This window comes from Spea bombifrons, chromosome 1, assembly GCF_027358695.1.
Source record: "Spea bombifrons isolate aSpeBom1 chromosome 1, aSpeBom1.2.pri, whole genome shotgun sequence".
NCBI lineage: Eukaryota > Metazoa > Chordata > Amphibia > Anura > Pelobatidae > Spea > Spea bombifrons.
The window spans coordinates 123,426,901-123,440,852 of record NC_071087.1 but is presented as its reverse complement, the minus strand read 5'-3'; the positions used below and the strand labels follow the sequence as shown (position 1 = coordinate 123,440,852).

At 40.8% G+C, this 13,952-nt stretch overlaps 1 protein-coding gene across 1 annotated transcript in view; it reads left to right on the top strand.

Moving 5' to 3' along the window:
- The window catches only part of TMEM132C (transmembrane protein 132C), a 181,021-nt gene that overhangs the window by 58,906 nt on the left and 108,163 nt on the right, over positions 1-13,952 (top strand). The window lies entirely within an intron of this gene.

The following is a 13,952-nucleotide window of genomic DNA, read 5'->3' as shown; positions in this document are numbered from 1 at the left end:
GTCAATCCAGGCGGCGATCAAAGAGTAGTCAGGAACAAAGCAGGAGTCAGAAAACCAGAATATCAGATATATAGCACACTAAGACAGTGATAACGAATGTACCACACAAGGGCTCAGATTAGAGTGAGCAGTGGGTTTAAATTTGGTGCCAAACAGCTGCAGGCAATAATCAGCCAATCAGATAAAAAGCGGGAGGACCCGCCCCCTAGTGTGACGTACGCAGTTGCTGGGTAAGGATTTCTGGCCGCCATGACAGCGTGCACGTGTGTGCACTTCCATAGCACCGAGGACGGCAGCAGAGGAGCTCCCTGGACAGACCCGCCGGCGAAAGGTAACAGAACCCCCTCCGCAAGGGCCGGACTCCGGACGGGCACAACCAGGACGGTAAGGAAAGCGGCGATGGTAACCTTTCACCAGATGTGGGGCATGAAGATCCTTGGCCGACACCCAGGAACGTTCTTCGGGTCCATAACCCTTCCAATGGACCAAATACTGTAAAGAGCCCCTGTGGAAACGGGAGTCCAGTATAGAACGCACCTCATACTCTTCGTGACCATCAACCTGGACCTTATCCGGAACAGGATCCAGAGTGGTGTACCGGTTACAGTGAAGGGGTTTCAGGAGGGACACATGAAATACCCGGGGTATCCTAAGAGTTGGAGGCAGTTGCAACTCGTAAGCCACTGGGTTGATGCGTCTGAGGATCTTGTAAGGGCCGATGTATCTAGGGGCAAGTTTGGGTGTCGGAACACGTAATTTTATGTTCTTCGTGGATAACCACACACGATCTCCAGGGAGATAGGAGGGTGTTCCCCCTCTTCTTTTGTCTTCGTATTTCTTTTGTTTCTCGGTAGCCAATTTTAGCGATTTCCGAACTGTATTCCAGGTTCTTGTTAATTCTGCCAGTCTGTCATCCAGAGTAGGAATGTTACTGACTTGAAAGGAGTCGGGTAGGAAACGTGTACACCGGAACAACAGAAGAACGGAGAGGTTTTAGTGGATTCATGTGTAGCATTGTTGAAGGCAAATTCTGCCCAGGGAAGAAGATTGGACCAATTGTCCTGATGGTCTGAAATGAAAAGGCGAAGGTACTGTTCCAGTGATTGGTTGGTCCTCTCTGCTGCCCCATTGGATTGGGGATGGTAGGCAGACGAAAACGATAATTTGATTCCCATCTCAGAGCAGAATGTTCTCCAGAATCTCGACACGAATTGGCTCCCCCTGTCTGAGACTATTTCCTTAGGCAGTCCATGCAATCGGAAGATCTCTCTGATGAAGATGGTAGAAAGTGCTGCTGCTGTAGGTAAAGCAAGAAGCGGAACGAAATGAGCCATTTTTGAGTATCTATCGACCACAACCAGAATAGTAGTATACTTGTTGGAAGGTGGCAAATCCACGATAAAATCCATCGATAAATGAGTCCAAGGTTGTTCGGGTAGAGGAAGTGGTTGTAGCAGACCAGAAGGTAGTGAGCGAGGTGTCTTCACCCTGGCGCAAGTTTGACAGGCTAACACGTATTCCTTGATGTCCTTATTCATGGTAGGCCACCAGTATGATCTTTTGATCAAGGAAATGGTTCGAGAAACACCTGGATGTCCAGTAGGTAAAGTATTATGATGGATTGACATGATGGGAATCCTCTCCCGCATGGGTACAAACAATTTTCCCTGAGGTAGGTCGGTAGGAAGATGGTGTTGCATAGCCTTGATTCTGGTTATTAGAGGAGACTCAAGTGTGGTTTTAACCATGGCCAGTATCCTATTCCTTGGAATAATGGGTTCTTTTTCGATCTCCTCCTCCTCCTTGATAGTAGCATGTTGACGAGATAAAGCATCAGCCTTGGTATTTTTGTAGCCGGGTCTGTAAGTAATGACATATTGAAAGCGAGACAAAAAGAGTGCCCAGCGGGCCTGTCGAGGGTTTAAGCGTTTAGCGGTGCTCAGATAGGATAGATTCTTGTGATCAGTAATGATGGTTATCGGAATGGTGGTTCCTTCCAAGAGGTGTCTCCACTCTTCCAACGCAAGAATAATGGCTAGGAGTTCCCGGTTTCCCACATCATAGTTCCTTTCGGATGAACTGAATTTCTTAGAAAAGAAGCCACATGGGTGTAACGGACTGGAATACGTTTTCCTTTGGGAAAGTACAGCTCCCGCTCCACATTCTGAAGCATCGACCTCAAGGGTGAATGGAAGAGACGGGTCAGGGTGAACCAGGACCGGAGCATAGGTAAATGCCTTTTTGAGTTTCTGAAAGGCTTGGTATGCTTCTTTGGGCCAATTGTGTACGTCGGCTCCCTTCTTCGTAAGGGCTGTGAGAGGAGCTGCGACCCGTGAGAAATTCCAGATAAATCGCCTGTAATAATTTGCAAAACCCAAGAATCGCTGAAGAGGTTTTAAGCCTTCTGGTTTAGGCCAGTGAAGGATGGCGTTCAATTTGGTAGGATCCATTTCAAAACCAGACGGACTGATGATGTAGCCCAGAAATGCAACTTTGGAAACCTCAAACAGACATTTTTCAAGCTTAGCATAGAGTCCATTCTCCCTTAATCTTTGAAGAACGAGGGTAGTATGCCGGCGATGGGTATGGAGATCAGGTGAATATATCAGGATATCGTCAAGATATACTATGACGAATTGGGAGAGGTAGTCTCTGAGGCAATCATTAATAAAGTCTTGGAAGACCGCTGGGGCATTGCAGAGCCCAAATGGCATGACCAGGTATTCATAGTGACCTGACCTGGTATTGAAGGCGGTCTTCCACTCATGTCCTTCACGAATCCGTACAAGGTTATAGGCCCCTCTGAGATCGAGCTTTGTGAAGATTTTAGCCCCCTTTAGTCGGTCAAATAATTCAGGAATCAGAAGTATGGGATACTTGTTCTTTATTGTTATCTGGTTCAAACCACGGTAATCAATACATGGTCTTAAATCCCCCTCTTTCTTTTTGACAAAGAAGAATCCCGCTCCTGCCGGAGAGGTGGACCTTCTGATGAAGCCTTTCTCCAAATTCTCCTTGATGTAGGCTTCCATGGCCTCATTCTCTGGTTTCGAAAGAGGGTACACCCTGCCCCTAGGAGGTGTGGTTCCAGGTAATAAGTCGATCGGGCAGTCGTAGGGACGACGGGGTGGAAGGCGATCCGCTTCCTTCTTACTGAACACATCCGCAAATGCTTGATACGGTTTCGGAATTCTGGTGGAGAGAGGAGACATAGTGACACTGTGTACGGGCGTGATTTTACAAAGACAGCAATTTTTACAGTCCTCACCCCAAGACACGATTTGAGCAGTTCTCCAGTCTATCACCGGATTGTGTTTCTGGAGCCAAGGAAATCCGATCACAACAGGACAGGAAGGAGATGTGATTATGTTGAAGTTCAAGACTTCTTGATGCAGTGCTCCTACTTGAAAGGTAACGGCCTCTGTCTCATGTGTAACTGTGGAAGGGCTTAGAGGTCTGCCATCAATTGCCTCCAATGTCAATGGTGTATGTTTCTTGACCTGAGGTATGTCATACCGGGTGACAAACTTGGAATCGATGAAATTACCGGCAGCACCGGAATCGATGAGTACCTCTACGTTAACCCTGGTGTTTTCCCAACATAACGAGGCAGGAACAGTCATGCGTTTGATCTGGTGCTCAGGGGAGATACAAAGAACACCCAGAGTAGGTCCCCTGATCCTACCTAGGTGCGGGCGTTTCCCGGCTTGTTCGGGCAATACCTAGCGAAATGTCCCCTACCTCCCAGTACAAACAGAGGCCTTCACTACGGCGGTAAGACTTTTCTTGCTCAGTTAAGGAGGTAGCACCCAATTGCATAGGTTCCTCCAGATCGAGGCTCTGGGGTGTGGAGTTGGAGAATCGGGGAGCTAGCCGTATAGGGGGTTTCCTTTGTTTCTCCTTTTGTGATTGTCGCTGTCTGAGGCGGAGATCTATGCGTGATATGAATAATATTGGATCCTCTAGGTCCTCAGGCATTTCTCTGGCTGCTAATTCATCTTTTAACTTATCAGATAGGCCATGCATGAATGCAGCCACTAGGGCTTCGTTGTTCCAACCAAGTTCAGCTGCTATCGTTCTGAATTCTATGGCATAGTCCGATAAGGAACGGGAGCCTTGTTGGAGGGACATGAGCGATGCAGAAGCTGTAGCCTCACGGCCCGGCATGTCGAAGATTCTTTGCATGGTAGCCACAAAGTCACGGTAGTCATTGATTAAAGGCGACTCTTTTTGCCAAAGAGGCGAAGCCCAGGCTAGGGCTCGGTCTGTTTGGAGTGAAATCATATAGCCGACGCGGGCTCGGTCAGACGGGAACATAGAAGGCATCAGCTCAAACTGGATCGCACATTGATTGAGGAAACCTCTACAGGTGGTGGGATCCCCTCCATAACGGGGTGGAGATGGTAGGCGTAACGGTATAGTCGCAGCGGGCGGTGTGGTAACTTGGGGGTTAACAGGAGGTGCAGCGGTACCTGACACTGGATCAGTGCGTGTGAGGAGAGTCTGCAGGGCTTGCGCCAATTGATCCATACGATGATCCAGTCCTTGCATTCTTGCCTCCTGTGACCGAAACAGCTGATCCATTTCTGCGGGATCCATTAAATGGCCCTTGTGTACTGTAACAATCCGACAAGAGACGGGTCCCGTATGCAGAGTGTTGAGCTATCCGGACAAGTAGTTGTAGGGGGAATAGTGGGACAGCAGCGGTACAGTTCAAATAGCAAAAACAGGTCACAGTCCAAGGTCAAGGCAGGCAGCAAACAGGCAAAGTTCAAAAAGCAATCCGAAGTCAATCCAGGCGGCGATCAAAGAGTAGTCAGGAACAAAGCAGGAGTCAGAAAACCAGAATATCAGATATATAGCACACTGAGACAGTGATAACGAATGTACCACACAAGGGCTCAGATTAGAGTGAGCAGTGGGTTTAAATTTGGTACCAAACAGCTGCAGGCAATAATCAGCCAATCAGATAAAAAGCGGGAGGACCCGCCCCCTAGTGTGACGTACGCAGTTGCTGGGTAAGGATTCCTGGCCGCCATGACAGCGTGCACGTGTGTGCACTTCCATAGCACCAAGGACGGCAGCAGAGGAGCTCCCTGGACAGACCCGCCGGCGAAAGGTAACATCTTATTAAAGTAAAACCTCTTAGATTACATCTAAAAAACTAAACACCCCTGACACTCCAATATGCTGACACAAACACTCAACGATAAATGCTGACACACACACAGGGTAACACCAAATACTAATACACACACAACACCATACTTACAAATGCTAACACCACCATATATATAGTCTAAGTAAGTGTCTGTGTATGTAAATACCATATTTGCTCAATTATAAGACGGTCCCGATTATAAAACGACCCCCCAAAATCTGAATATTAATTTAGGAAAAAAAGAAAAGGCCCTGATATGCCTTATATACCCTCCTAAATGCCACTCTGCCCCATGATATGCCTTTTAATCCCATATATGCCACTCTGCCTCCAGGAAAGCCTTATGCCCCTCATATAAACCCCCCCCCCGACATCCCCGTGATTCTGACTCCCTGGTGTCTAGTGGGGGCTGCGGATGGAGGCCGGCAGGGGCTTCTATGACTGAGCACCGGAAGGTCATGTGACGCCCGTGCTTCGTCATAGTAGCCCCGGCGGAAGTGCAAGCAGCAGCGGGGGTTGTCTGTGTCCATTGCGCAGATGTTCGCCGGCTGCCAGAGAGGAGAATTCCCCGCAGCGCTGACAAAAGAAATGACAAAGAAGACTCTGCCCTCTTCCTCCATGGTCCAAGGCCCCAGGATATCTTGAAGGTGGCAGCAAAGGAATTTCACTGTCCCTTTAGTTAGCAGTGTTTAGTGTCTATCCCTTTTCTAGAGCAGTTGCATTTCATTACAGAGTTTCCTTCACAAGACCGATTAGTAGAACCTACAGCCTTTTAAAGTGTTTTTCTATATTATGCTAAAAGTTGCAATTTTTTGTCATTTTTTAGTACTGAGATACTTAGTAGTATCATACAGCACCTACCATTCACTGCAAGAAGAAGAACTGTGGGTAGAGATGCAGATTGAAAAATATATAGGGACCTATTATATCTCAAAGAAAAGCAAAGATGATTTCATGTAATAAAGCTTTTTTTTTACCCGCGTATTTATATGGTAATTTTCACCTCGCACCTTGCGCCTGATGGCTTGCTTTTTAATATGTAAATTACAGTATATATTCATCATTATATTGAAATTTTGCAACCTAGCAACCTCTGTGTTCTCAGTGCAGCGAATGCTGGGGGAAGCGCACATCCAAATTAGCTTTTCAAGACACCATTTGTTTGTTTTTCTGCTTTACGATTCAAAAAGGAATATTTGAAAGGTATTTGCAAAAAAAAGTCACATGCGCTAACTAAAATGTCATATTTAAATGCATAATTTAGATTTAATATGAGAAATATTAAGAAATGGATTTGCTGGGTGGTATTTTTTTAATACAGTGACATAAAAGTTAAGGTGAGTTTGTTCTTCTAAAATGAAAAAAGAACCATATTTTTATTACTTTATAAATGTTGTTTTATTGTAAAACATTTTTAATAGCTATACAGTGTATGATGATATATATGACTGAGTATTGCAGTGTAAAGCTAAACTTGTTTGTAATCGTTATATTTGTCAATACTATAATAGTGAATACATGAGGCCTTCACACTTACATCAGGTTCATTTCCTGGAAAGGTTAATATTAGTGAAAACAATGTGAGTCCGATGTTTACATAGGAACATGTAATATAAATTAGAGATTGGAGGAATGAGGGATAAACTGTCCCTGTGGTGCACGCTGCAAGAGTACTCCAAAAGGACACAATATTGCAGACAGATTCAGGGAGAAAGAGAAGTGTTTCTAAATCTGTCTTTCTCCACAGATCCTTCTGTAATATTCTGAGGACAGGAAACAAATTTGGTTGCCTGAAAACGAACGGCCCAAAAAAACGAAACAAAAAATGTGTCCAAGTGTAATATTCACTTGTTTTAGGTTTTGTATGTTTTGGATTGCAAAGGCAAATTTGAAAGTGTTGGGAAAAATAGCCAAACGGATTTGCACTTACTAACTGCAGCTAGCATGTCCAATTATTATCATTAAAGCTTTCTTTTATTTCTTTTTTGTTTGTTTTGTTTAGAAAAAGGGGATTTATCATTTGTTAAAACTTATGGAAAAAAAAGACAGGTAATTAAGGTTAACAGGAATGCCAGTTTAAGTTCTGAGTTTAAACATATCAGATAAAAGGATGTTACAAGAGTAAGAGGTCCTTACATGTGTTTTATGTCTTTCACATTCCTGTGCTCTTTTTCTGTGCTCTTTTTCTGTGACCTATACATTGTTGTCTCCTTGCTTTCTTCTGATCCATAAAGGAACCTATTTTTAATGTTATAAACCGGAAAAAAAACCCCATAGGCTGCAAGTTTAAGGATATTAGGAATTTGGTAATAAAAGCAGGGTCATAACATTTGCTATATGGTTTATCAGTGGGAGTTTGCAGTCCTGCACTTTATGGAACATCGGGTTGTACATTGGCCCTGCCCCAAGTATCTGGATTAAATCACTTCAATCATGGGTCATCTCTTTGATCTCTTTGGATAGGACTCCTTCTGTTCCAAGAATGAAAGGTGTTAGGGAGAATGCGTGGATAGTAAGGCGGGATTAAATATGGAGGCTTAACATACATTTAAGTTTGTGTTTACAAAGAGCATTTATATTCCATATTAATATTCATTTTGTCAGCTGTTGTAATGTATGATTGTAAAAGACTGCTAGTTTTTGTTTCATGTTCCAGTATCTACCTGCCCCAAAATGTTTTAAGCTGTTGTTTTAATGCTATACTAGCAAGCCAATTAACTATATTTACACAGAAACATAGAATTTTAGAAGTCAACAAAAAACATTCATTTTACCTGCTCTTGTTTTGCCAGATATTTGTTTTAAAGGGTTAAAATAGGTATCTCACTGGATACATATGCTGTTTTGCCTGTTTTGTAAGTGGATTAACTACTTTGCAAGCTCTACTGTGGACACCTGCAAACCTTGCAACCAACATTGGGTGACATTTCACTTAACATGTCTTCACATGAGGGGACAGCAAAGTTACACTGTTACACCGGCTGTACTCTCACTACTTTACATTGTAGCAGAGTGTCATTTCTTCAGTGTTGTCACATGAAAAGATATAATACAATATTTACAAAAGTGTCAGGGGTGTACTCACTTTTGTGAGATACTGTAGGTTATAAAGATTTATGATTTCCATAACATATGCCCCTACCAAAGCCATAGATTTTTATATGCAATCTGCCCAGGGTCCTTCAGTGAAGCTTGGACTGGATCCAGCATGTAGGATGTTACCAACACATCATGCGTTCATGTGCATTGTTTCAAAATGTGCAGTTACTTAGTAAGGTTATTTTTTTTATCTGGAGAGGAAGGTCTGGGTCCTTGCAACATTAATTGTAACATTAATTCTAGCTGATTGTAAAGTACAGTGACGGTACTTTCTAACTACGAATTTAATTCATTACTTAAATGTTATTAATTGAGAACAGGGCCACTTACTAATCAAGTGTATCTTCTAGATGCTCTCTATTTTTTTTACCAGATGATCTGTGCTCCACATGGTACCTCTTCAGTAAATCACAATTTATTCAAATGCTTGAACAGCATATACTTTGAGAAATGCTTTTTGTCATCTAAGTATCTATATTATGCCTCCCGTATTAACCAATGAACATTAATGCAAAAACATTAAAAACATGACTTATATAAAAACAATTTTTATGAATTAAAGTGCAGTTCATTTTGTGTGCGTATACACACACACACAAATTATATATATATATATATATATATATATATATATATATATATATATACTGCATATATCAAACTTAAAAAATTAGTACTCACAGGTATTGTTTCTTAAAAGTTTTTTTTTATTTTGGGTTCATCTTGACAAATGGTATGGAAGTGACCCACAACTTTGATAAAAAAAAAATATTTTAAGAAAGAACATGTATTAGCAGTAGAAGCAGCTGGGCATTTGTAGAATTTCTGTTAGCTGAGTGTAATTGTATTGGGACAGATAGATAGATAGATAGATAGATAGATAGATAGATAGATAGATAGATAGATAGATAGATAGATAGATACAATGTATATATACACACTATATGACATTCACAAAGGTATGTGGACACCTGACCATCACACCTACAGTATGTGAGCTTGTTGGTCATCCCATGCCAACCCAAGGCTTGTGAAGGCTTTCCACAGGATTTTAGAGTTTGCTATTTTTGCAGAAGTGCACTGGCAGGTCATATCGGATGCAGAGAAAGAAAGAAGATAGAAGAACAGGAAAATGCTAGAAAAGAAGCGGAGCTGTGAGATACGGAAGCAGAAGCCGTCAGAGGACTAGATAGGGAGACATTTAGAAAGAGAGAGAGAGAGAGAGAGAATGTGCATTTGGATTCATACAAATGTTATGTAGACAGATTTGCAGAGAAAGAGAGTTATGGAAACCCTTATATTTCGCTGTAAATCTGTCTTAATTATTCTGCCCTCTCTGATTACTTTGCTTTCTCCTTCATCTTTTTCCTCTCTCCTTTGTCTTCTCTCCCTTTCCCCTCCTCTCTATCTTCTTCCTCAGTTGTACTATATTCTTCCTCTTCTAACCCCTCTTCTGCTTCCTCTTTCTCTCTCTTCTTCCTCTTTACTTCCGACATCTACTAACACTATCCAACAGCAACTCCCCCCCCACACACAACACTGTCTGACAGTGACCTCAACACTATTTGCCATTCCCTCACTCCTCCACACAGAATACTATCCAGCAACCACTCACTCCCCCACACAAAACTGTGTGACAGCCACTCACCTTAAATTTACACACTATCCTGCAGCACAAGCTGTTAATTTTAATGTATTTATACTAAAAGCCGTAAAAACAGTACCTTTACCTTTAAGTAAAAGGGAAAACTTTAGAGTTTAGCGGAATTCATTCTTCACACAGTTATTTTGTTTTGTTCTCCACAAACAGTAAGCATTCTGTTATATTATATGTATAAATCTCGATAGTGCGGTTTTATGTGCATACTCTACTATGTGAGATCTGCTCTGTTTTGTTTTGTGGATTTGAGATGGCTGTCATGTGCTTGTTTGATTATATTTGTTTAAGTTGCTTCAGTTGGGGAATCGTCAGATACATGAATGTAACTGATGATTCTGCATGAGATTCTTTCCTGGGAAGAAAGAAAAAGCGGTTGTGCCTTTCCCCATTTATCTCTTTGTACTACTGTGGTTACAGTTTAGTAGAGCAATGTAATATATTTTAAGATTGTTCTTTCTTTTGTAAACCATGACTCAACTGCTACAATATTAGAGGTAATGCTCAGCAGCAGCTATTTATTAAGGCTGTAGATCACAAACAGGTCATGCCTGACATGTTATAATACTAGAAACTAGAGTTGTATTAAACTATGTGTCATTTAATGACTAGAATGTTTTTATCCAATCATGTATAGTACCATAGTTCCAGACACGGAATAGTACTTCCAGTAAACCTCTTAAAATAATTTTCATTCAATGCTCTGTTAATCTCCCCTTTTATTTTATCCCTCCTTCTTTCCCTTACACCCTGCACGCACAGGCCTATCCATATCAGACCCCCTCTAAACATATATCCTTTTCATTTCACCATTGTAATATGGTAGACTCACACCAAATGATACAGAGGATTATGATTTTCAATGTGGAACATTAACAGACTATTGAACCCACTCACTAGTGGAAGTATACCACCTGGAAGTATACCATTCAGTGATGGATTATATATGTATTTCTCATAAAAACACTGAATAGAACTGGGATACATTGGAATATTAGGTAAGCCACAATTTGTATTTTTTTTTTTTAACTAAAAGAGTTTAGTAGCCCTTAAGGAAAAATTTTAGCTTGTCTTTCCCATTCCCTGCTTTGGGAATGAAAGCTAATCACTGGGCCAGTAACTTGGCTCCACCAGCTTTATGCCAGGGTTATGCTCATACTTGGGGAAATTTTCAGCTCCTGCTACCTGGAGTCCCCCTTGCGGGATTCGGCTGGGACTACCTGCTGATGTCACAGGACACACCTTTATTTAAGGGGGAAATGGGCGGAGAGAGGGGTGTGCCAGAACTCTCCCACAACCTAGAGGTTTCAGGTGTCGACCCAGAGAGCCAGCATTTCTCCTGGAGTCGTTGGGTAAAACCTGAAGAGTTTCCAGGTATGGTTATGCTCACTCCTGTACCCTATCACTATCCTTTCCCTCCACTCATTACATGACTGGTCCATACCTCCTGGGACACCAGGAGCAGAGTGTCACTCAAACTGACAGCGCTACAGTGCATGCGCTCAATTTTGCATGCGCAGTTTGCATTCTCTGGTGTCCAAGACACCAAAACTTTTAACAACACCTTTTTAAATCTCAGCCACAGAAAGGTTAGTATTTTATTACAAATAAGCACACCTTCAGTCTGTCCAGGCAGGAAAATGCATGTAACAGCTTAAGTGCTCTGCTCAGGAAGCGTCAGACTATGTGATACTTGGCTGGAATCTTTTCTCTTTCTTTTGGACAATATCCTGTCATAATTGATATGATATGAATTTTCTGCCTGCAGGAATGTTTAAAGGGTGTAAGGGCGTTGTTGAAGGAGGACTGCCAAGTTTGGCCAAGCAAAATGGAAAAATATGTTCTTGAGAGCATTGCAGACCATGTCTAAGTAACTTTGTTCATTGACCTTCCTCATGTCATTTACATTTTAAAACCAGTGTGATATGTCACACAGGCTTTTTAAGTTGCATACTGCTTATATGATATCACTGCATGTCATATTAGTGACATCATATGATAAAAATCTGCATATAGATAGATACAAATCATAATTATAGAACACTTTTTTGAGCAATCTATGAGACTATAAAATGGCATTGCTTTTTAACAGTACCCAGTTAATGTTAACCTCTTAATGACAAAGCCCGTACATGTACAGGCTCAAAATGCATTGTTTTCAACAATCTAGTTGGCGGTTACAATCTAGTTGGCGGTTGAGGGGCAAGTGAAACAGTTAGGTGTTAAACAATTAGGTTTCAAACACATAAATTGCGGTACAGTTATCTGGGACATAACTCTCTCACCATGAGATATTGAAAAAATGCTTGTAAGAAATAGCAGCCAATAAATATCACAGGTTAAATAACGTGCGTCTATCAAATTTTCATGTGCGTACTACTGTAGTAGAAGTATAAACCCCGGTATATGGGTCATTGGACAGGTAGTGGCAAACTACACAAATTGTGGCATATTTCCTTTTCTATATTTGTGAGTACATGGACTTAATACGAAGATAAAGCCCTTCTTCATTTATCGAACCATCAAAATATAAAAGAAATGACTGTAGCATAAAACCATTTATTTCTCAATAAAGAAAACAATATATAATATAAATGAATAATAAACCAATATGGGGGTCAAGACGTTCAGTGCTTTGATTGAAAAGCAGAGCGAGTACGATATGTATTTAACATACTCTAGCAATATTCTGTAAAATAAAAGAATGTTTTCAATGAGCTGAAATATTTGCCTCCAGGAACCAACTGGCACTCTGCCACTAATATCTCTACTGTGTGCATTGTAATGGTATTCCTCTTATTGAAAATTTGTTTCTTAGGGTTTCCTTAACAGAAAAATATTCTTCTTTTTTTCCCGTATTCCTGCAAAATAAAAGCCATCAAGAACCGTATTGTACAGAGTTCCATAGAGTTTGCATTACAAAAGCAGTGAAACGCTAATGCTACCCTTCTACCATTAATTTTTTTATGTACTTCCATTTCACATAAATTAAAGTACTTTGTCACCTTGGTAATGAAAATTTGCCCTTCGTTTAGGTACAGAAATCCAGTACTCTGCCTGCTTGTAACAAATGCGCTAAATGAATTATTTGAATTGTGCAGGATATGCACATATTAGAAGTTTAATTAAACTAGGGTATTAGGATTAACCATTTTGGTGCTAGTAGTTTAATATAAAATAAATCTTAACAGGAATCTGGCACGTCTCGGATAAATCACTAACTGAATCTAGCTCTTAAAACCATCTAACATGATGCTCATGTTATGTAACATGTTTAAATTATTCGGCTGTGTATGATCCTTCAGGGGAGATTGCAACTACTAGGAAGTTGTATTGTAATACCTGGATTTTATCTACTTTATTATTGGATATTGGATTATTTGAAACCATGGAGCTCCTATATAAGGTTATTTTTATAAGTATCTGAGTAGGGGGAAACGGTTTGAACAAATCGAACTGAAAATAACAGTATTTATTAAATTATAGTTTAAGTGAAAAAAAAAAAAGAAACATCATAATTAATAAACTGAACATAAATTACATTGAAAAAAGAGATTAGGCGCGCCATTTCTTTTTTTTCGATTTGATCTATTTAAACATTAATTTTTAATCATCAAAATTGCAATTCCTCCTATAATTCAGCCGAAAATATATGAAATTATAAATGGGGCAACACATGCACATTAGTGGGTAGAGTATGTGCATTGTAGTGCATGGCTAATTTAGATACACATTTACCACCAAGTGCCTGACGGTACATCAGCCCAAATATTGATTTTTTTAGGTTAGGCTTTAAAATATTATTCATGTATAGAAGTGTGTGGCTGCAGTCGTGTACCAGTACTGATTTAACCCCGAGCTGGTGCTGGATAACAAAACAATCATTAACAAATATATTTCCTACTACAATATAAAAAAACAATTCATTAATATGGACTTATTGCATAGCACTCCATAATTTAGCTACGTGTTTAGTTCCTAATTAATTTGTTTCCTGGTAGTATTAGAATGAGAAATTATAGGTAGGGGTTTGAG